Source organism: Diadema antillarum, unplaced genomic scaffold (assembly GCF_040938485.1).
Source record: "Diadema antillarum isolate AM-2024a unplaced genomic scaffold, OU_Dant_1.0 seq00000593_RagTag, whole genome shotgun sequence".
In the NCBI taxonomy this organism is placed as follows: domain Eukaryota; kingdom Metazoa; phylum Echinodermata; class Echinoidea; order Diadematoida; family Diadematidae; genus Diadema; species Diadema antillarum.
This window is the reverse complement of record NW_027271524.1, coordinates 562,108-586,517: the sequence shown is the minus strand read 5'-3', so window position 1 is coordinate 586,517 and position 24,410 is coordinate 562,108. Positions and strand designations below refer to the sequence as shown.

The 24,410-nt window shown below is 39.5% G+C and overlaps 1 protein-coding gene across 1 annotated transcript in view; it reads right to left on the bottom strand.

The window, feature by feature from the left end:
- Positions 1-24,154, bottom strand: part of LOC139735718 (oxytocin-neurophysin 1-like) — a 74,646-nt gene extending 50,492 nt beyond the window's left edge. The window contains exon 1 of the mRNA XM_071646465.1: positions 23,578-24,154. The gene's annotated coding sequence lies outside the window, so the exon portion shown is untranslated. The remainder of the gene's footprint in view (positions 1-23,577) is intronic.
- Between the last annotated feature and the right edge of the window lie 256 nt (positions 24,155-24,410).

Sequence of the window (24,410 nt, the reverse complement as noted above, 5' to 3'; positions counted from 1 at the left end):
CTGAAATAAAAAATATCGGCAGTATTTCTTTACCTTTTGCCTGGACGACCTAAAGCATACACTTTAAGGTATTTTGGACGAGTGTGAATAATTATGATGGACGGTTTAGAGTACGAATTAGAAGACCGGACTTTGTCTGTGAATCGATCCTCCGTGAAATGAGAGTAAACTTTAAGGTGTGGTATTCTGATGAATGTGATTTATCAAATGTAGAATGTCAGCGACCCGTCGTCTTGTTTTAGCTACAAGTATTTCATTCTTGCAGCTGCTGTTCCGCTATATAGATTGTGACTCGACAGTTGCTCATTGTTTCCTTTCGTTCATTTTACAGCACATACTTTCAAACATCATGACCGTGGTCACGTGCTGACCGGAAAAAACAATAAGACGAGGTGATCGATAGCAAACATAGTGAGGAAGCGAATTTCGGGAGATAATCGAACAGTCATTTCCCAGATCATATACACGACATAATTCTTCTATGGTTTTCCTTCATGCATTATTGATTGAAATAAGATACTTCGCAATTTTTTTTCACGTCAATCTTCTCTTCTTCATTCTCTTATCTCTTCGCTCTCCTTCATTTACTCTTTCTCCCATTTTGTTCTTGCTCTTTTCAGTCTTCTCGTCTCCATTGTCTTTCCCTTCTCTCTGTGCAATTCTGTCATCACTCGTCCTGAAACTATGACAGTTCCACCAACACCCCCCCCCCCCCCAGTTTAAAGGGATGGTACAGATCGGTAAAGATGAGGCTTCAGGTTTCCAACGTCTTTTTATGATGGTTTTTCAAGGAAATGAGAAACCTCTCATGAAATATAGAAGAGGATATGAACTTAGCTCTAAGAGGAATTCAAAGCTTGTTTGAGGAAAATTGGTTTTGAAATGACTGAGATGTCCCAAACAAAGCAATTCTAATAAAAGGTGAGACCCGCCTTCTATTAATCGCTTTGTTCCCCTTTGTTTTGGGGCATCTCAGCCATTTCAAAACTGATTTTCATCAAATAAACTTTAAATTCCTCTTAGAATTGTATGCTCTTTAACATTGCATAAAATGGTTTCCAAGCGTCTCGCAAAAATTAAAAGCTGAAACCTCACATCAACCAATACTGTACCATCCCTTTAAGCCGTTTAGGACGGTTCGATTTCACTACAATACGCATTTCCCATAGACACCTGCCAGAGTATAGTCGTGACTCGTCTTCAAACCCCTCCGTTGACTACGTATGGACCAAACAGGTTCTAGTAAAGGCAAATGCCAATATTCACTGAAATTCAAAACAAGGACACACAGTCTCCTTTTCGGTGACGGTTGAATCTTAAAATTGTTATAGATATTTCAAAAATATGTATTTTTCCTCCAAGTCAACTGCTTAAAACCACAAACTTTACAACTTTGATTTTAACATAGACGCTTTCCCTTCATTTGAACGTGTGACGTCGTACAGCGATGGAGTATGTAGGCCCTAAGTGTGTAAAATTAAACTGCGGAGAAAATTCACAAGGCAGCTCGTAGAATGGATGTTCGCAAGCCCACTTTATATTTCGCACTCTTTGTTTCCTTTCCCGATGTTGTCGTGTTGATCTAAGGAGTAAGGGATGTGAATGCGAGCTTTCCCATGTAAATGGAAAGAATGAAGAGTCTTCTTTCTTATTTCTTTCGTTTCGTCGGTAAAGCGAATGTATTTTGAACGCAATCGCGGAAGATGCAGTTTGGATATTGAAATGGAATCTAGAGTGGGTCAGCGAGCTGAATGGCGAGCTGTGGTTATGATACATAGTTATCTTCTGTACGTATCACACTTTCTTCTTACATGGACTTCTCAACCCCATTCCGATCTGTATTCATTGCTGCGAACCATTTCGTGCTGAAGTTACTCATAATAATAATCACTGAGCTTGCCTTAAGCTATACAAAATGAGAGGGATAGCTGAAGAGTGTATTAGAGGATAAGATTATTGATGCAATTTATGGAATAAAAGCATTATGCCTGCTATCAGTTATCTATGTATCTTATTTGATTTGACTTTATGTCAAAAGTCTGACAAATTTAGGATCCACATTCTTCGAACATACCCGTATTTCAAGATGCTACTACCCTCTAAAAATGGAGAAGAATTTGGTAATTATTAGCCATGTTTTTTACAACTTTTGATATTAAACCAACCTCTACTTAGTATGTTATTTTGTTTTTACAAAAATAACTTTAATAATAGCTTTAAGGTCTGCGGCTTTATCTAGGATTTTCAGTAACGTGAACGTACGCTTCAATGTATGTGACCAGCCACCACGAAAGCTTACCTGCTTACAGGTAGAAGTCGCCACTTATATGCTTCATTTAGTTGCAGTCTCTGGATTTGTGTTCTTTTCTTGTTCGTCTTTCTCCCTTGTTTCCCCTCATTATTTTGATCACTTCTTTTATAAAGTACACGTGATCAAATTAATATACATTGCATATGTAATTTCCTGCTACTACGAGCTATGCCACGCGCTCTCCTACCATCGGTTCGGACTATAATATGCTTTCCTATACCCTTGCCATCTTGCCTTTACGACATTACCGTTAAAAAGGGCCGTACATTGATTTCCCTTCCCACAATCAAATCTACCCCCGATATATCTCAACAAATTGACATGCCCCAGATCCACCAAGTGTCTGCGGCCCGAGGACCTACCATTGGATCTCGAGTACAATTCCTCCGGTTACTGTTTAATCCCTACCGTCCACTTTGCACACCTTTGGCAAGAGGGTGGATGTGTGACCAAATACGGGTAACCAAACAACCGTATCTTTTACCCCCTTTAGTTTTAAACAACCATTGACAAGTGGAGTTAAAACGTTCGTTTATAGTGACATGGACGTAGTATATTAACTTCGGCACAGGATATAGCAGAAATCTGCACGAATGATATGAAGCATATACTTTGCGAAAATATCACTAATCACTGAGAGTTTCTTTGGTAATTCACGATGGTATAGTGCGATAAGGATGACAAGGATTCAGTAATGTTGACATAATATTGTCAGTGTTTGTAATCATGTGCCTTACAACTATTATAATGCAAACTATACTCTCTAAAAAAAATCGAGTGAAAATTTTCACTCTAAAAAGAGTGAATACAAAAAAGAGTGAATTTCGAGTGAAAATGCTCATTTTCACTCATTTTGGAGTGACGTCAGGGATCACTCGAAGATTTGGGAGTGATCCCTGACGTCACTCCAAAATGAGTGAAAATGAGCATTTTCACTCAAAATTCACTCCAATTTCACTCGAAATTCACTCTTTTTTGTATTCACTCTTTTTAGAGTGAAAATTTTCACTCGATTTTTTTTAGAGAGTACGTCTCTCTGTCCCTCATGCATAATACTGTTCCTTTTTTATTCTTTGTTTGTTTCTAGAATTCAGTTTCATCACATGGTGATAAAAGCCAATAGGCCTACTAACTTTTAGTTATCACTTTTCCACCTGGTTTGAAATTTTTATGATGCAGACATTATTGACCGTTTTCTTGATTAGCATTATGAGTTAAATTAAGTAATTATTCAGTCATTGTGGTTTTTATCTGAACGGTGTGAACACGCAATAGTCTAGGTGATATAGTAATCATATTTTGTCCTGAATATTTCCACAATTCGTCTCTTGAGCTTTTGTTCTTTTCAAGAAAATCTTCTCCGGGTTAAAGTTCACTTTGATTTAAAGACGCATTATCAGATTACAGTGAGTCAAACTTACAGTCAGAATACGTTTTACAGAAAATACGTCAGAAGTGAGAGAGTCATGAACTATGAATTAAAAACGAAAACAAACAATGATGATAGTATTCCTTTCACTGTGATTTGGTGAGCAAATTTATCGGTACGCAAATTAGGCTTCCCCTTGGTTTGCACATAACTAACATAATGATATTCTTTGTGTTGATAGTGAATCAACTTTACAGCCCTCAACAAAGCCTCACTGGTTAATCATCACTGCAGCAACTATAAAGATATTTAGATTTATAGCTTATACTGGTCACTTCAATATTTCTTATATGTGTCCACAAGCGATAAAATAGAATGAAAAACTAAGAGCTACATCAAAACTTAAAACATGTTTTACAAGACACACGAGGAAACACGCGCTCACATTGCATTACAAAAGCAGCAAACATAACAAAATGAAAGGTCACAAACAACGAAAGAAAACCATTACACGAAATAAAATTACATCTTCTGGGCATAGTATTATGTATGCAATTCTCTTTCAGTTGTTGGGAATCCACATGGAGACCATAAATGTTAAACTCCTCCACAGATTTCGACCGGCCAACCATAAATGCACACACTTGGACATTCTCAACAATATCATTTGCTGACTTTCCGGCATACGAGACTCAGTTCTTCCTTAAATTGGCCAAGTTGTGTCCCGCCAGAAAGACATAAGTGATCATTTCCGATTCCAGCATTTAGCTCATCAGTAAATGTTTCGATTGCCCGTTTGCCACCAATACACGTTGGCGACATATGATATTATATTGGAATTGACGTTGCCAACTTATTACGTTAAACAATAACGACAGAAATGAAATTGCTACGTGAATCTTAAACACTCAATTCAAGCCGCCGTAATAAAACAGTTGCCCAATGGTTCGATGCAGGGATCTTCAGAAGAGATGTACTTGCTTAACCCAGAACAATTAGCTTGAGTACAGATACACGTCTCCGTCAACCGCGACGCGTCCCAGTTACACAAACAAACAGTCGGACGGCTGTACGTAGCTCCGGGGCTTAGTTCTCAATGTATTAGCTTTTAATAACCCAATCGTCGAGCCTATTTCATGTCTATAATACCTATTGCAAGTAACGTTCCGTGACGTTTTCTCCTGGGGAAATTTGCATTACTGATGTGGCGAAAATGTAAAGTTGTTTCAAGCTATATTAAGCAGGATTTAAGCGATATTAAAGTAGGCCTACAGCATTCGGAAGGGCGTCTGTAGATAAAGCCGGAAGGACTCGAGGGTGCGCGGCCAACAGCTGACAAAACGCAACGGACGGAAATAGCGGGCTCTGCGGAAGTAGGTTTTTATTTTCCGCTGAATCGTGATCATAATGTCATATGCCGTTCACGCCATGATTCCCATACAGATGCACTACAGCCCATCAAACCGAAGGTGATGGGATCACGCAGGGGGGAGTGTCCCGCCAGATCACACCCTATATCTCTGCGCCGCTATTATCCTCATTATTGTGTCATTACAATCATATAAATAGAACTGGCATGGCTTTGATCAAAGTAACAGACCAAGAAAACAAGTGACAGCCACTGCATGCAGTGGTGAAACGTCATGATCGTAATATTGATTCCGACACAGGGTAATGATTCTGGATGAGACGTTTTTTGATACATTATGGTTAGAGCATTGAACGAGTTTGCAAGATTGAGTGGCAAAGCCATTCTTTCATGCTGGTGACGTCATCCTGCGACACACCATCGCAATGTCATTTGGATGATTATACGAGGGTCGTCATCTCTTAAAAGCAAATAAAGCATAACATCGTATCATTTCTTTTAAATGGATATAAAGGACAGCTGTTTACATCTCCAGATATATAATTCGAGAACAAAAACAAACAAATTGTTAGGCACGTCCATTTTTTTTTTTTTTTTGATCGAAGCTCAAGTGCTTCACGGTTCGTCATATATATACATATCTGTATTTGATTTCCGAATAAGATATACCTGCGAGGATGATTCTCCGCCCTACATTCGATTCATTTCTGGATTGTTCTCGGATGCTGAAAGAAACACACACACACACACACACACACACACACACACACACACACACACACACACACACATACACACACAAACAATAAAAAAGAAACAAAGATTCCCGTCAATTTTTGATGGCCGAAATGTAGGATATCGACGAACAACTTCTTCACGCATCATTTAGAACGGGTTTGTTTGGACAGAGTTGACACTGTAACGTGTGGTATCGATTTTGGGTGGAAAGGTCTTCCAGTGAAAACGAGGAAAAAAAGGGGGCGAGTTGTTACGAGGTCCTCGCGTACTCGTCATTTGATCCCTATGCCATGGATCGAATCGGGGTGAATTAGACCAAGTCATGAAACCAATCCGAGTTCGGTTATCCGGGCACTAAGCTGTCGGCCAAGTGGCTAACAAGTGAGATTTCGAGTTGATCAGTTCGGCATATTAACTCGCGACAGGAAAGAGATTTGAAGGAGGGCGTTATTATGACTCTTATTGGCGGTCTATACGCGTGGGCCCGGGGAGTTAGAGAAAGAGACAAGGTGCAGGCGACACTTGTTGCTACGTGCGATGGCCTCTTAGCCAACTCTCTCCAAGCCCCCGAAGGCGGTAACCCTAGTACGGCTAGCCCCTCCCTCGCACGGCGTATACAGCCGAATTAACAAGCCACTAAACGGGGCTGCTCCCAAAGGCTCCAAGCAATGACATTAATTTCCGTGAAAGCATCCAAGTACTGGGCGGGTGGCTCGTATTTCTTCATTTTATTTGCCACCGCTTAGCGCGACAGTTCGCCTATCGTTTTCAAACTCAACAAGTATAGCAAACTGTGGCCTTGTCGCCCTGCACACTTGTAACGACAAGAGCACTCCGATGAGTCTCGCCTAACAATCTGACAATGCTCTTTTGATCCCATCTGTCCATTTTGTCACTTTCGGAAGGTTAAATCAGCTGCGATTGAAAGGAACGCTCTTTGAAAGCGTACGTTCTGCAGAAACGTCCCTAAAACAACCCCAAAAAGGCACTGTGTTCTGTTTGCCATTACGTTGTTGTTGTTGTTGTTGTTGTTGTTGATGTTGTTGTTGATGTTGTTGTTGTTGTTGTTTTACACCGCCTGTAGGAAGTTGGCTTCTCTGCTGTCTTCCTCAACTCGTTGAGAACATGAATGTATGACTGATTCGTCTTTTATATACCCTTCACAACTGCTCTTCGACATGGTTTGTTTGGTCTGACGATGATTGGTCCGTGGTCATCGTTTTCTAAGCTAAGTCCAGTCTACTGCTGTAAGCTTCTCAGTTCTTTGTCGTTTCGATAGGGGTGCGGCAAATCACCTCTCTTATTCCTCTGAATGGCAGATGGTGTGCATTAAGTACAAGATTAGATAGATAGTATTGCTGAACTGAAACTCCCAAAGCGGTAAACATTGACAAAACTAGGATATTTTCCCATTTCATCGGTGAGTAGTGGGCTTTGGTCTGATTTTATATCCCCACACAAGGGTATTTTTAAGGGGCGTGGATTTGTACAAATATACCGCCCCTCCTGAAAATCCCCTTTTATATATAAAGGGTTTTATGGTCTCTGTGAAGTATGTTTCAATTAAATGGATCCGTACGAGGCTAAGGGCATAAATGATATACCTAAGTGGTTATTTCGTTGCACCAAAATATTTAGTTGTAACAGCATCATAATGTAAGTGATGTTCATTTAGGAAATCATTCATTAATTCCAAAAATGGATGACACTTTGTTCGGATAAAACAATTTAACACCACTACAACAGCAATCACAGCGAAATGTACATTTCATTTGAAAACGATGTTTTGAATATTTGTAACGCATGTTACTAGATCCTTTCACCCACTGATATATATATATATATATATATATATATATATATATATATATATATATATATATATATATAATATAGAATAAACTCTTTCAAAATGAACAGCAATTTCTGTTTACATGGTGACCATGCCAGTCTTGGTGGTGATTCTTTAGACTCCCTCTCAACATGTTAAGCGTTGTGCATTAGACATTGTTGGAAAAAAAGGATATGAATGACAAGAGAGAGATAGAGCTAAGAGAGTCTCCCGGGGAAGAGGAGTGATGCGGAAAAACCACTGTAGCGTTTGGAAGATGGGGTAATGGCATTACCCGGGAAGTCATCCTTGACCCTCTTTCGAGTAGGGATGTTAATCAGGAGCGCTCCTATTGTCTCGGTGACAAAGAGTGATCCTCCTGACCACTTCGCAATTTACGTATCTGTGAAGTGTGTGTGTGCGTCTGTGTGTGTGTGTGTGTCTGTGCGTGTGTGTGTGTGTCTGTGCGTGTGTGTGTGTCTGTGTGCGTGTGTGTGTGTGTGCGTGTGTGTGTGTGTGTGTGTGTGTTGTGCGGACAGGGGAATACGCGATGGTTTATAGTGGATTACTAGTATACACGGTGATGACAACGAACAGTATTTAATGAACATTAACACACCAAAATAATTATGTGAGTATTAATTTTTTTTCTCTAATTCGAAGTTGAAATTTTAACAAAAGTTATCTTACCAAAATTTTTGGGAAACCTTCGTGCGATTCCGTCTCACATTCTCCCTCCTCTCACTCCCTCCCCCCCCCCCAAAAAAAAAAAACTCACTTTTCTTTCTCTCTGTGTTCGTTTGTGCACGGACATAATGTGTTCGTGTGTGCACGTGGTATTGATTGTGTGCGTTTTTCTTACCATGACATTCCCTTATACAATCATACAATCACGCACAAATTCATAAAGACATTTAGCTTTCTTCGTATAACAAGAATGAATAAATCATAATAATGACCCAATCAGTAGGCCACCAACAATAAATACCTGTGGAGAACTTTAACAATCAACACCTCCGATTCTTTCTTCATTCATCTCTCGAAAACGTGTCTTTTCCACCAATACAACTTTCTTCCTATACCAACATTAATCAACCATGGTGATCCCGTGTGTTCTCTTCATTTTCCCTTTTAGACCCCACATTATGTCACTACTTTCTTTTATTCGATGTTTCACTCTAAATTTGTTAACCTCGTTTCTTCCCCGTCTACTACTCATTCTAACTTTCCTAGAAAAATGATGTAAAGCCATACATTAGATTGTTTTTCTTTTCTTTTTTGGTTAAACCAAACGAAAACAAAAATGACTCCTCATGCTTTCTTCCTTTCCACCTCTCTCGTTTAGTCACGACATTAATTCTCTCTTCAGGGTTCTTTTAAACATTTCCAATCTTCTTTTCCATCCCTCCTTCTATCCATTTTCTACTCACTCTGTGTCTTTTTTCTTTTTTTCTCTTTCCCTCTCTTCCTCGATCTTGTGCTTTTTTTCTTTTATTTTCTTTATGTTTCCTGTTTCCTTTTTGAAGGGAAAAGTTGATGTGCCAATAAATTAGGGAAGTCCGACCTATACGAAAACGCGACAAAATGTGTCCAGCAAGGCGAGTATATTTTTCTCTTGCCGAATTGTTTTCAATTTTGTCCAGGCGTTAGTCATTGTCACAGAGTGCCGGATCTAGATTAACAAAGAGGTCGTGATGATGAGGAAGTAATGGATCAGAAGGTCCTGTTCTTTTTTTTTAACCTTTAAAAGTTTGTGCGGTACGGGATCGGACAAAATAGAGACATCTGAAGAAGATATGAAACAGCATGTCAGCCAGTGCACATTAGGCCGACCCTTAGCTATGCCGCGTATGCCTCGCGGCGCAGACTTTAGCAGCTTGACCGCTGTACATTTTACGGTTCCTGGACAGCCGTTTTTAGTGTTTAATGTCTTTAACTTGACTGACTGCAGTGTTAGATACTCTTTTCGGCAATTGATTGGTTGGTTGTACAACAGCCGTCATCAGTGTAGCATCATTTTAGAGTTTGTGATAAGGACCAAGATAAGCACTATTCGTAAAAACACACACACACACAACAACAACATCAACAACAACAAAACGCTGAGTATACCTTGGTATACATGTATATACGATAAGTCAATTATTTTCGACTAGCGTACACAAAAGGAAAGAGATAGACGAATATGATGACCTAATGTTAGTCTAAGGCTTTGCTCTAGCAAGGTTGTTTAGTAATACAGATAGAGAGTTAGGGTGATCGTGGAGAATTGCCTGATCACGAAATAACGCCATTTCATTCCACTTGTGTACAAGTAGGGCCAACTCTCCATGTTATCCTCAATGTCATAAGAGAACAGAACTTTGATTTTCTGCATCCAGTTAAAGTAACTTTGAAATATCATTGTAATGAAGTGGTGTTTTTATGTCTACTTTAATTTAGTACTAAAACGGAAACAAAAAAAGAAATCCAGACACACAGATTGTTATATCTATATATTCGCGAGTATCGAATTCTCGCTTCTTTCGGCAGACGATAGTAAGATGTCCGGCGTCTGAATCTGGGATAGCTTTGTTCCATTCCCACTCGCACTGCAATCCACAGACGCACCTAAAACAAACCAAATCCTCTATCCTGTAGGCATTATTAGCAGTGCCTTGCAAACAGAGTAAATTCAGCATGCACAATCGATGTTAATTGGCCTTTTGATTCCTTTCAGCAAGCCCATTTCTAGTGACCCGCGACGTATTCCCTCAGCGAACACATACTCCCGTCTGCATTTGACTCGCAAGAGGCTTTAAAGCATGCATCCGTAGTTAGATTGCACAGATCACAGATCTAGATCAGCCACACTGTTTGTCATCGGAGGCTCTGATCTCCTCACATGTCCAATATAAACTGTCGGCGTGCGGTTTCACCGCCAAAACCCCCTTATATCCATCCAACTTCTTCTTACTTTCGTCTCAACAGATCAGATATAGAGCGTCACGGCGTGAAAGAATTCGGCATGCCTCATTTGAAATATAGGTCGCCAACTTTAAAAAGGAGAGTTAAGAATGTGAGAGAAACTTTAGAATAGTGTGGATCCAGTGGAGTCATTGGGGAGGGTACAGAATCAGTTCGGGGGGCAAACTGATAAGACAGGCCCTTCGCTCTGATTGCTTCTCCACAATCTCTGCGTCTATGAGAAATTGGACTTCATGTATTGTGCCGAATAAGTAGGTATAGATCATATTATTTGAACATTGACAGAAGATTTCAGAATGAAACTGAGGTCTTGCTGTATCAAACACCTTTTCTATTTTGTTAAGATATCTCTCTCCCGCCCCTCCAATTTAGCTCAGTTAAAAAAAAAAAGAAGATCGCCATGCTTGAGGTTGTGTTGCTCAGCAGGTGCTCCACTGCAGTATTCCGAGAGAAGTTTTGTGGGCTGTTTCCGACGCCAATGCGTGACTCTGCCATACATTGGAACGCCAGGTAGAGGGCGACCACCTGGATTTTAGTCCTTCCCTGTATTGGGTGGCAGACGTTTGCTCAGTCACTAAGCCAACACCAGTTCCTGTTATAGCTGCGGGTTCCACGCGTGCAGCCAATGTCCGCCAAAAAAAAAAAGAAGCCCCAATTCTCGTCTCTCTCTCTCACACACCCCTTTCATTTCTTTCCCAATCTCATGACCGCGTATTTCCGTCACAGGTGGGTAAACTCCTCGTACCTTCACCGCGGTAACCCGAGCCGACGTCTCAACACACCACCTGAGCTGGATGCAACGAGCGCGTGAACGACAGCAAGGAAGCAGATCCACCGACCCTCCTTAAGGAGAGGGTATAGGCTTTCTAGCTCCCACAGCGTTACTATCTATAGGCGTACATGGGTGTCAAAATGTAAACAAGGGCTGCCTTACAGTTTAGCGTGCTATATTCGACACAACAAATATTTCGGGAACAGAATCCGCCTTTATTCGAAGTGAAGCTACGCAAAGAAAGTGAGACGGCAGAGCCGGAACTGAAAATAGGAGTCCGGAATTAAGAGTGTTCCCCTTTGTGACTTTGTCCACGACAATACACTTTGCCACATTTATTATATCGGTAAATGTGCGCTGAAGATTACCTTCTTTTCTTTAATCGAGTTTGATACGCTCAAACAGAAAGGGAGCTTATGCAGTATGAAACCTTCGTAAGTGGTTTGGAATCTCATTTTATGAAGCATTCATTTTAAATGGAGATACGTATCCAATTAATCACTGAACACAAAGATTGCAACACAAAATGGCAGTGTCATGATGCTTTGAATTATTTTGATAAATGCGACCGAAGTTCTGTTTTCCTCCTAAAGATAGTCAATGCTTGTTACGCGCATAAGAAGACTGTATTAATCTAAGGCAAATTGTTTTCACAATGATTTACTCTAAATAAAAGCGCATGAAAACATTTGATATGGCGAACGGATTAGATGAACGTACCCCCTCCTCCCATACAATTATTGTCGTCATGTTTGCCAGTACAGATAACTTGGACCAGACAGTCAGCCTTTTTTAAACGTTCAAATGTTTTATGATAACACCCATCCTAACTATGGCCTTGTTCAGGGTATCATCTTCGGCACTAGCGCTGTTCCTCAACATGGTCTTGTCAGTCACATCAGTGATTCTTTGAAAAAAAATCGTTTTAAAACAGGAATATCAGGAGGAGCGCCGGAAATGGAGGATAAAACATCTTGAAAGGATGTACGGCCAGAACGGGCAGGTGATGGGATTTGACCCCGAGATATCCCGTAAAAGAGTTCTACTATGAGATGCGAGCGAAGTGTATAGTTACAGCAGACAAACCCGGCAAGGATGTTTAAAGGAAATGCACATAGTTAGTTATAGCACACTTCGGTTACCGCTTGAAGAAATGAAACAAAAATAATGAGATGCTCACGACAGAAAGCCATAAAAACTACCACAAAACAACAGTTATCCACGTCCTACAAGCTTGGCTTTTTAGTGGAATACTCTTTTCCATCGTTATGATTACTTCTTCTTCTTTTTTGTTACCATGACAAAGTGTGCATTGCTTTTTTTTTTGTTACAATATCATTCGAGCATATATTCTATATTGTGTTCAATTAACTGTCGTTTCCAGCTGGATGGAAGTCAAATTGACACATGTACTGCTTTGCACCATGTGTTTTTAATGGAAATGAACAATAGAATTGAATTGAATTGAATTGAATTGAATTGAACCATTGATTTTTTACCTCAACACAAACTTACGACTTGAAGAGTGAGGGAGAAAGAGAGGGAGAGTGAGAGATAGAAACAACAACAACAACAACAACAACACACATCTGCAAAAAAAAAGAAGAAGAAAAAGAAGAAAACAGTGTGGAAAATGATCATAAGGGTTTACTCAATCGTGACCACAGTGTTTGATAGCTAATCAGTCGGCAGATTGGTCACCTATGCATATACATTCAGCTTTTTTTTTTACTCTACAGTTGTTCACAGCAAAATTTCACAGTAAAAATAGTGGTAGATATGATATATTCATATCAACGGTAGATACCACATTTTGTGATTATGGTAGACACATATTTTATGAATATGAATGAGTAAAAAAAAAACACACATTCATTTTGTGTATAGACAGATATATAATCAAAGTTGCACTCAGTGCATAATTTCATAATATTTAGTCATTCCTACTCTGTTTAGTACTGTATTATCACAGTTGTCTTGCGAAAGAACAGCCAACCTACCGGTTGGTTGAAATTCATTCTGTCATTGCCCTGCCTTGCAGCCAGGAGTTCCATTTGATCAGACTGACAAATCAATCATCAAAATTATTGAAATTGCGTATGCATGAATTTTACTCTATTTTGAACAGGCGCATGAGTCCTTCAATCCCATGTTCCCATACCTACCTCCTCTCTCTCTCTCTCTCTCTCTCTCTTTCTCTGTCATTCACTCTCTCTTTATTTCCTCTTTTTGCATGATCACAAATGTCTCATCCACTTAAGGTATATGAAGCCATCCATCAAGAGGTTAATGCACTGTTCATGTTTTGGAAGTCACTGAACAACTTGTGTTGCATGGCGCGGTTATTTTTAGTGTTGTCCAGGTCACGGGTTATACGTTAAGGGATTGGCGAACGGTCGCGTCATCTATCCTTGTTACAACTTTGGCAAAGCATTTTTCCCATTGCCGTGGATAAATCGGCATCGGGGCTACCAATAGTGGCAATACTTCACAAACAATGAAACGCTGACAATTCAAAAACAGATAATGACACGCCCATACGAGGAGCAAGAAATAGACATGCGTACACAACTTCCTGCAAGACAGCGTGCTTGGGCTAAATGCATCCGTTTAGCAGAGATGTTCGATTTATCTTGACTAGCTAGGGACGTGCAAGGAGCCTTTCATCTCGGCATTATCGTTCCCCTTGTGAGCGAGCGAGAGCCTGCCGTCAAATTTGCGTCGTCGGATTTCTCTGTTATTTGAGACGGGCGTAGTTTCAGCGCGGAAACCTAATCGTCGCCGGCTAATTGGACCGATATATCGCGATTCAGCTTCAAATATTGTTGTAGGCATAATCGAATCTTTGATTGTCCCTTTTTCGACCTTCAGGGATGTTGACAACCCCTGAGGGTTTCTTGGTAAGGTCTCTGACCAGAGTCCCGATGACCGCGAGTTTGCAAACTTTGCTTTTGGCTTGGCATACTTTAAACCCATTTTTTTTTTTCATGAATCATCTTGTAGCAATTACAGTAACACTCGAGATCGTAATTTGTTCGGTTTTGAATGCGAAACAACAATAACATCAACACAGATGTATCAGTGTTGTTTGTCGGGGTAAATTATGTCATGTCACTGTGCACTAATACCCATTAAACAATATTTCCCTCTGCATGAAGAAAAAAAAACGAAGAATGAAAGAAGATGGTGTAAGCTGCCCCTTCAGAACAATTTATTTCATGTGTCTGTGTGTGGGATTGCGCTTCTGTTTCTGTTGAAATCACACAGCATTAAACATTTTCGTGAATATGAATAAAAATAATGATCATTTTTTTACGTGACCATTTCAAATTTCATCGTGATTTACTTTCTCCTTTCAGAAAAGGGATATTCCTTTTTTTTCCTTCGGTCTGTTGATCTGTTGCTTCGCTTTTCCGTATCTAACGTTTTAGGATTTAAAAGAAGAAAATCCAAACAATCTGAACTATTTAGTCAGAAGAAAGAGTCATCCTTTTATCATTCTTTTTCTCACCTATCAAATTTCAAAGAAATAGAACACCCTGCCTTCGTAGAATCCTGATGGTTTAGTTACAAGCTATGATTCTGTCATAAAATACGCTTGTCCAGGGGTACATTGGCCTCACTATACGTGTGTTTTGCATCCTCTGGGAAAGTGTAATTGGGTTGCTTTAATGTCACTTCAAGATAGCGTGCTAAAAGCATAAACAGCGTTTTCTTTTTTTTTTCCTTCCTCAATTCAACTATGCATCTACTTATTTCTATTTGCGGTGGGACCAATTAAGTGCACTTTAGCAAGTCGGGTCAGCTCACATGAGAGCACTAATACTAAAGTGAAGAAAGCGACAATTGTTTTTTGATGGATTTCTTTCTTCTTCTTTTTTTTTTTCTTTGAGTAGGGCTTAACATATTTAGAAGCCGTAAGCAAGCAGTAAATGGCAAGGTGAACATTCCCTAGTGACCGCCACGTCTCTTCATGCACATCCAGATATTGCAGATCCTCTTTACGCCCCATATAACCCGTCAACTTGGCTGTCTGATGATCCTGGCTTTCATACTTGGTAGTGAGTACGAGTAAAGTATCTCTATTTGATATATAAACAAGATCGTTTCACTGTTGAATATGATGAAATAGAGCGCTGCCTCAATAAAGTCACACACACACACACAAAAGGAAGATTGATTTTAAAGTGGTATCTAATTTGATCATTGAGCGCTAAATGATAGTAAGTAGGTTCAGCATTGATCAGAAAACTATACCTGAGTTTTATATAGGCATCTGCATGCGTGTTAATACTAAACACGTCTTCTCTGTCATTCGTTATCAAATCATTATCAGGCTTATCAAGGAAGAGACGCAGTGCTAATTTTAGAATCACATCATTCAGTGTAAGCTTTCAGGCGATATTTTTTTATCTCCACTTATAGATATATTTGATCTTTACGTTCTCAGTGATCAATGTATTGAGATCTGATTTTCAAGTTCAATCAAATGAAGCGAATGTTTGGCAGATGTACCCAACTCTACCGCGTGTCAATATATTTAAGAGAGGCCTTGAAAATCTAATTAAGATGAGGTTTTCCTTCGACGAAAATGATCTCAAAGAGAAATTGCTTCTTATGACTTGATATCCAACTCACATTCGGGTAGCTCGTGCTCATGAGACATTCATGAGGAATACGCACGCGAAACCGTTAGTATATGCACCTCCACACATACATACATGCGCATACATGAAACGTATTAATCGGCAGCAATGTTCTTGGACATTCGTGAACAGTAGTAATACATCCACAGACACATACATACACACACTGTATACACATACACGCTGGGCCTCCTTTTATTTATATCAATAAAAAACTCCAATAATTTCGATGAAAATTCTTTCATATGTGTTTGCGGGAAGAAAAAAAAAACCCACGTAGGGTCACGTCTCACTGTAAGATCATTTCTGAACATTCGATGATATTACATTACTACGTCTTTGTGCGTAGTCCACGGTTGACAAAAATTACAAAACAATACAGAACAGAAGCACATTCGTTCTCTCTCTCTCTCTCTCTCTCTCTCTCTCTCTCTCTCTCTCTCTTCGTTAGGGAATTGAATTATTCAGTTTTGCGAAGCTGCCAACTGGTGGTTGATGTTCAATCTCTTAATTGGTTCCACGTTACCGACGTGTGAGCCGTATTGCAATAGAATCAGTTAAGATCTGCGCAGTGGGTATATAATAGCTGGTTATGACTACCGCACATTTTGACATCATCTTGTTATGCATTCTGAGTATCTCCACAGAATAATTTGCAGGGACCGATATTAAAGGGCTCTTTACGCCGCCGGGCCATAGAGCTCCGGTTTCTGGCCTTGGAATTGCTTTAATTTTTTTTCTTTTTTTTTTCTCGGCACTGCTGCTGAAGTGTGTGCGCTCAGCCCACCCGCAGAGCCGGCGGCTTCCGACACCGAGACCCCGCAGCGAAATTCAATATTTCCATTTCCAAACGAAAATCATTTGGAATGCGGCCAACTAGAAGCTTCCTTTCCCTCTGTGTTTCGAATAATGTGTACTGCGTGATCCCAAGTCAACTTGCTTGAGCAGAAAACAAAACTCCCGACGTCATGTGAGCCGCAAATTGATTCAAACGGAGCAAGGTATTCTATCAACTGCAACAACAGAAGGGATGTTTTGTTGAATGCATAGGATTTAGGTTGTTTCTCAGTAACATGTGTCTGGCATAGAAGACAACGTTGATAACTACACAGTACCCGATAAGCTATATACATTACATGCTATTTTTGATAATACTGAGGGCTCTTAGTTTTCTTTCTGTGTTTTTTTTTTTTGTTTTTGTTTTGTTTGTTTTTTTGTCCATGGCGCCATAGAGGACACTGGCAATCAGTTATGACAATTATGATTATCCCTTTCGAAATGATTTTACCACGGATTGCGAAACGTGGGTAACGCTTTAGGCATGAGTGTTCCTCATGCAGCCATCTTTAAAAAATGAGACAAAACTTTGACCTTAATTTGAATCATGCTGTGTTTTAACTACGAAATATATTACGTAACACACGTGACAGACAATTTAAACAAGGTATGAACTAAAAAGGACGCCCCTTCTCTGGTCTGCAAGTAACCAAGTTTGCTTCCTTTTTGTGGCTTGATGTCTATTGTGCTGTCAATTTTAGACACTCTGAATCTGAGTCATGATTAAAAAAAAGTTTGAAGTTTTCCTTCTAACAGTTTCAGTACCAGAGCGTATAATCTTGATGTTCAGGCAAAAATGATGCACCGCTCACCATAAGCATCAGGGGTGGGGAGAGGGGAGGAGGGGTAGGGGGGATATTACCGTTGTCGCCCCATCAGGAACGAAGTATCAAGAAGCACTCCTCTAGTCCGCATTTCCGGCCCCATGGATGTGACCGGAAACAGAGGCGTTTAATTATGTTTTGGGTATCACCTACACTACTGTGAACCCCAAGTTAACCTACATACATTTATTTAACAATAATGTTCGGGGTAGCAATGGCAGTATGCTACAGTGTTAAATTTGTCATGCTCCTTAATTATCTTTTTTTTTTTTTTGGTATGTTCGTGGTTGTATGGCCTTCTGAATGTTTTGTTTTTCTTAAAATACTATGCTAGCGGCACTGTGTCCCCCATCTATGTATGGGAGATTGGCAGATACGTGCAAACTGGCATTACTTAATTATTCTAATTAGCTAAACTCCAAATGTCCTTTTGCGATCAAGCACAAATTGCGAATGTAGATTGTAAACACACTGGAATGTAGGACAATATAATATATTGAGGCTGTATCATTATCATCGCTCACAGCAATATAAGTTTTGTTTCGTTTTGCTTTTTCGTTATACTTCTTTGAATTGGGACCGTCCCTAATCGTTTGTTTTTTCTTGTTCCAAACCGTTAAAAGAGTATGTGGTGGTGGTGGTGGGGGGGGGGGGATCAATTTTCCTGCTGTAAGACGAGTTTCTTATTTGTTCGAGTGTCTACGCGTTCCATGCATCTGTCTTAACTCACAGAGCGCTGAAGACTGACGATGTATGTGCGTCATTAATCACTCGAGGTTAGGATCATACTCCATTGACCGAACACCTGTCTACCCTGGTATAATGGTGGGGTCATTGTGCCCCTGTCATGATTCTTTTCCATCTGGTTTTCTCCCCAGCATCGTTCATTAAAGAAGAAGAAGAAGAAGAAAATCACCTGTGGCATTCAATGTTGTAAAGAGTGAGGGCGGGCAGGGGGCGGGCAGGTTATCGATAGATTTTGAAATATTTCGAGAGATGATGTATCACCCCGAATCACTGACGAGCACAGGAAAAAATTAACGTAAAAAGTATTGATTCATCGATTTTTCCGCAACGACTTCTACGTCGCAAAAAAAAAGTAGTAAAAACGACCCTATATCACAGAAATGCTAGAGCATTGTATAGAAAAACAAAGGCAACATAACTACTCTGGTGCAACATTACGGGTCTCGTAAAAATATAATTTACATCTTTATTTCTACTTTCCATCTAATATTAGTACTTTACTCGTTCAATCATGTGATTAAAAACGAACCGTTGTTCAATATTTAAAGAACGCGCTTAAATTAGATCATTAAGATTAATAATTATCCAGGAAAGTGTGATACATTTCCAGAGAGAGACAGTCACGACATGACATCCTGATTTTTATGAAAATGTACAATATCCCCCATAGCAACATGCACATACACACAGACGCACACACACACACACACACACACACACACACACACTTTAATGCATATATATCTTTCATTGTTTTGGAATCATTCTACCAAGAAAATATTTCCTCTTGATCTTGACAGATAGAATCTTAATCAAATCTATTTATAGTCATAATAGCCGATTTATCATTCTTTAACCAAACTCTATCAGTAATCGAGAACGGCCTCCTACCATACGTCTAACGTTAAGACTTATACAAGTCTTATTTATGACGATTCCCTTTTCGTGAATGAATACGATTTTCAACCAGACAACATACAATTTCTTAACTTCTGTCTCTTTCAAAGGGAAGGTAAGACGTTTTACCTTATCATGAATTGTGACCTTGCTTCATAACCACCAAAAGCCGCCAAACACGAATTTTCAGTTGAAGTCATCCTAAAAGGGCATGCTCTAAAATGATGTATGACTCAATACATTAATGGACTTACCTAGCCTATGCAAATAATGGAAAGGCGGTACATACTCTGGAAAAGTGTTTACTGAGAAAAGAGACTTTGAGGTTTTTGGTCCACTCAAGTGCTTTATCTCAGAATGCTGAGCTCTGTATATGTGCAATGAATGGGACAAAAATAGTATGTAAAACTTGATAGCGACCACAATGAAGGGATTACATTGTATTCATTTGCGCACACTATCAGCACATCCTATCCATGTCTAACACTAAGTTTCAAAGCAGTAACTTCATCCTTTAAAAAGCTTTTAGAGTTAGAAGAGAAGAGTGTGTAAAGGGCTTGTAAAATTTGAAAAAATTGCCTCTAAGGCATACGTAATGACATATACTCTCTCCAAAAAAAAAAAAGTGTTCTCGAAAAAGTGCAGAAAGCGCAATTTCCCGTTCGTTTTATGATTCCAAACTTCAGAACTATGTAAAAGAAAAATTGCTCTTTCAGGAAATATGAAAACTTAAGATTGACTAGGTTGACCCATTTCACCTATTTTGTGTCATCACGTAAAATAGTAGAGTGCTACTTTTTGTTGTTTTTGTGAAGTACGGTCACAAAATTTCGCTTCTAACACATCCTTGTCACGACCACTTTGCCATGGCACAATTTCCTACAGGACGGCACAGTCATCATGATCATGTTTCACAGAATTAAGATGGCTGCACGTTTCATGAAGGCATGTAGCTATAGCATCTTTCTGTTGGTATGATTGAGATTGTGAGTGAAAGGATTTCAGTTAAAATTGGGAGAAAAGGGATGATGCGTGGAACGGACATGTCCAGGATCGAGAGCGTCCTAAAGGAATTAGCATTGACCCCTGACACCCCTTATTGGTATCTCCTAGTGAAGATGACACACGCGAACTACAGATATGGAACAAGTCTCAACTAGGGCATGGTACTTTTGTTCAAGTGTGAAGTAAAGATAAGCGCATATCCAGTGGATACGCAACATAAATCAAAACCCAACAACTCCCTCGACGAATTTGGCCCATTTCTGAATGTTTCGCCCTCGAAATGCTACTGGCGGAGAAAAGAGAAATATTAGCCGCTCTCCGCTTTCTCAATCTCTCCATCACACTTAATCTATTTTCTCCCTCGCTGTGTCGATATTCCTATCCAAAAAAGAAAAATAAATATGCCATACTACGAAATACATAATGGAAATGCATTGCCCCCCCCCCCCAAAAAAAAAAAAAAAAAAAAAAAAAAGAGCCTTCAATCAGGCAGACCGGTGTTGAAGTGTGGATGGAAGCGATCCGTCGGGGAGACGCCTATGCGTGATGTGCATTGCTTAAGGGACAGTTGTACCGGGACAGCGGGCGTGAGGAGAGCGAGGTGTGGCGTGGACGATATAAATTTGAACGGGTGTCGGACACTCGGGGTGTATTTTGCCACCTCCTAATGTTTTTATTTGGCAGCGGTTCGCTCCGGCAGGCAAAACATGCTAGACCGGAATATGGGAACCACATAAGCGTGACAGAAGATCATAGAAACGTGGTAATTGAGAGAAACAGAAAAGGAAAGGGGTGGGGGAGGGGAAAGGACTGTAGAAAAGGAAAAGGAGCATAGTGATATGATTAGTAACTAACTCATCTCGGGATATTATGGATAGATAAACAAAGTGCTATACTAGTACATTGTAGAAATTAAATGTTTAGATGAAATTACAGATGAATGGATAGGCCCAGTGAAACTCATGTTATGGTTGACACTATCAGGATCATCATCAGTGCAACCATTGTTACGTTTTTTTTAACTGACAGCAAACATTACATGCTTCCAACACCCTCAATCACAGAGGAATGGATCACATTACCGATTACTCATCTTTGCTAAGAAAAATAATCAATGGTGTATACAACGTAGGTATTTCAATCAAAGATACCTACAATTTTGCTTGCAAGAAAAACACACACACATATACACACTCACACACACACACACACACACACACACACACATATATACATATATGTGACCGTGCACCTCAAAACGAACATAAAGTCGCACACACTGATTTCGCGTGAGGTCTGAAAATAAGTGAAATGGGTCAACCTAGCCGAACTTGACTTTTTCATATTTTCTGAAAGAGCGAGTCTTCTTTTACATTATGCTAAAATTTGGTATCATAAAACGGGCAGGAAAGTGTGTTTTTTAGCAGTTTATCTCGAACATTTTTGGAAGAATAGTGTGATTAGGTGTGTCTTTAGAATCCCTTTTTCATTTCTGAAAAACCTTGTCCACACTCTTCATTTTCAACTCTAATAACTTTTGAAAAGATAGTACTACTGCTTTGAAAGTTGGCATTAATTATGGACAGAATGTGTTAATGAGGCATTCCTAATTTCAGTTCAATCAGATAATTCCTTCATTGTTGTTACTCTGGTGGTTTACTTCCTATTTTTTGTCCAATTCATCGCACAGCCAGCACGGTCTGGTAAAGATTAAGCGCTTGAATAGACACTGTACTTCAGAGCCTCTTTTCTCAGTACACACTTTTCCTGAGGTTGTGCTTTCTTTCCAATATTTAGATAGGTTAGAAGAGTCCATATGATTTGAGTTATACATAATCTTAAAGCTTAAAGTCTGCTCTTTCAGAATATGGTCTTAACTAAAAATTCATGTCTGGCGACCTTTTGTTTGTTTTGAGGTGCAGGGTCACATATATATATATATATATATATATATTACATTGTATTATATTATATTATATTATATTATATTATATTATATTATATTATATTATATTAATATCGCTTCAGTATCACCAGAAGAATGAGACAAACAGTGCAAATAGTTCAGTGACTACATACCTTTCTCAATCTTGACAATCGGGATAATGAACCAAAGTAAACACCTAAGCAGCATAAGCTACATCTGTCATTGCACTTCCAAATTCCTGTGAACGCTAGCCATGCGATAAACCTCTGACGTATTCTACTCATCAAGTTTCACTGTATAGATTCAAACTGAAATATCGCTTTTGTTGGTCGCCAACAAGAACAAAATCACCAATGTAGGGCTTACCACCGACTTATCTACGATACGTTTGAACAGATGAAAGCACATCATGTGCGTTTGCAAGGTGTTTAGTGTTTTAAACAATAATGGCAGAAGATAATAAACTCAAGAGTCAACAGACAAATGGAGGGAATTGCAAAGGGGCTGCATGTTAGTTACAAAGGAACTGAATAGAAGAGATGCGTAATAACCTCATCCAGAGAGAGACAGAAGTATCAGACAGGATACATTATTACATGCTCATCAGCTCATAATAACCCACTTAAAAAAGCTATTTTCTCATTTCCCATCTTTGCGAATGTCGTTAACATGATCAACGCCAAAGTGCATTTACTTTAAACCGGAAAAAAAAATCACTCTTATTTCCGTCCATGCATAGACATTTTCTCAATGTAATGAAACGGCGAATGACATTTCCCTTCTTAATTCTTGACTTTAGTCTGCTTCGCGTTTGTTTGTTTTTTTTTCTACTTTTCTTAATCTCTCTTTTTCCCCTCACAAAGACAAATACACATACACAAACGTGTATATAGGCCTAATAAACAAATATATGAAATTCGTGTATACACACGCAGCAAGTAGAAAAATAATGACATTAGGCGTTTATGACATTTGACTTTAAATGGGTTCGTACACTCTAAAGTGTAACTTTAATATCTGTACAAATGGGTCATTTTGCATAACTGACTCTATTCATTTGAATATATTCATACAGACTGTTGCTGTCAACCAAAGTGTAGTGTATATATATATATATATATATATATATATATACGTCATATATACATATAATTACACTAAACTCATTGTAATACGAGAAATCATTGTCGAATTCTGAGCCAAATTTTGTAGTCTATAGGGCAACTTCTGGTAGACAAAGCAAGACAGCAACGATCATGCTCGTACGACATACACGGCGTTTAAGCCGGAGCGCCTTGAAGTGCAGAAAAAAAAAACAACTTACAGCTAGTTCTTACCAGATCAGAACTGGCTCCACTGACCCTCAGCTAAATTTCTGCCTCTACTGCTCCCCTCGTGCTGAAGGCGCTTCCCCCTCCAGGTTACGTCTTATTCGTCAGTGTTTCACAATTTCTCGAGCCGACAGAGAAAGAGAGACAGACAGAAAAGGGGATGTATACCACCAACACTTGCCAAACCTCTCCAAATCGTGGCGAATTTGTATTTCTTTCCGTCTCGTGTTATCCGCTCCGCTAAAAAGACCTCCACTCAGTCGTGTCAGAAGTCTTAAGCAATTACCCGAAAATGACTGTATTCGCTTCCCTGCCTAGATGACGCCCTCAAAAAGTGAGGGGCGTGCACCAATCAGGACGGCGCGATATGGCGCGTAACATCATAGCATGTATCGCCTGGCCAATCACAGTTTACGGAAGACGCTCGATCTACGCTCATTCATTCTATCCGCGCGGGAGTACAAGATGCTGGTCTCGCTCGGTCGTTTACTACGTCAGCAGTCGTCGAGCTTGCCCGTTTACATTCGTATCAAATCTAATTTCCCCCTATTATATTGCAATGCAACGTTCCCTTCATGTTCTTTTGTTCACTTAAACCGCTAGCCTTGATGATCATCTCAATTTGATATCAACCATTTCGACCGGGAAATCGTATTAATGTAAGACTGTCAAGTTCAAACTCAAATACATCATATTGGCACTTTTCATTCCTTTTAAAAGGTTTTTTGTTGTATAAGCTCTCAAGGGGTTCAAGCATGTTGTCTCTGTGACAAGGACTCTGGTTGCATGGGTACGTATGGTAACGTATTATTAATACTCGGTGGCAAAAGAAAACTTTG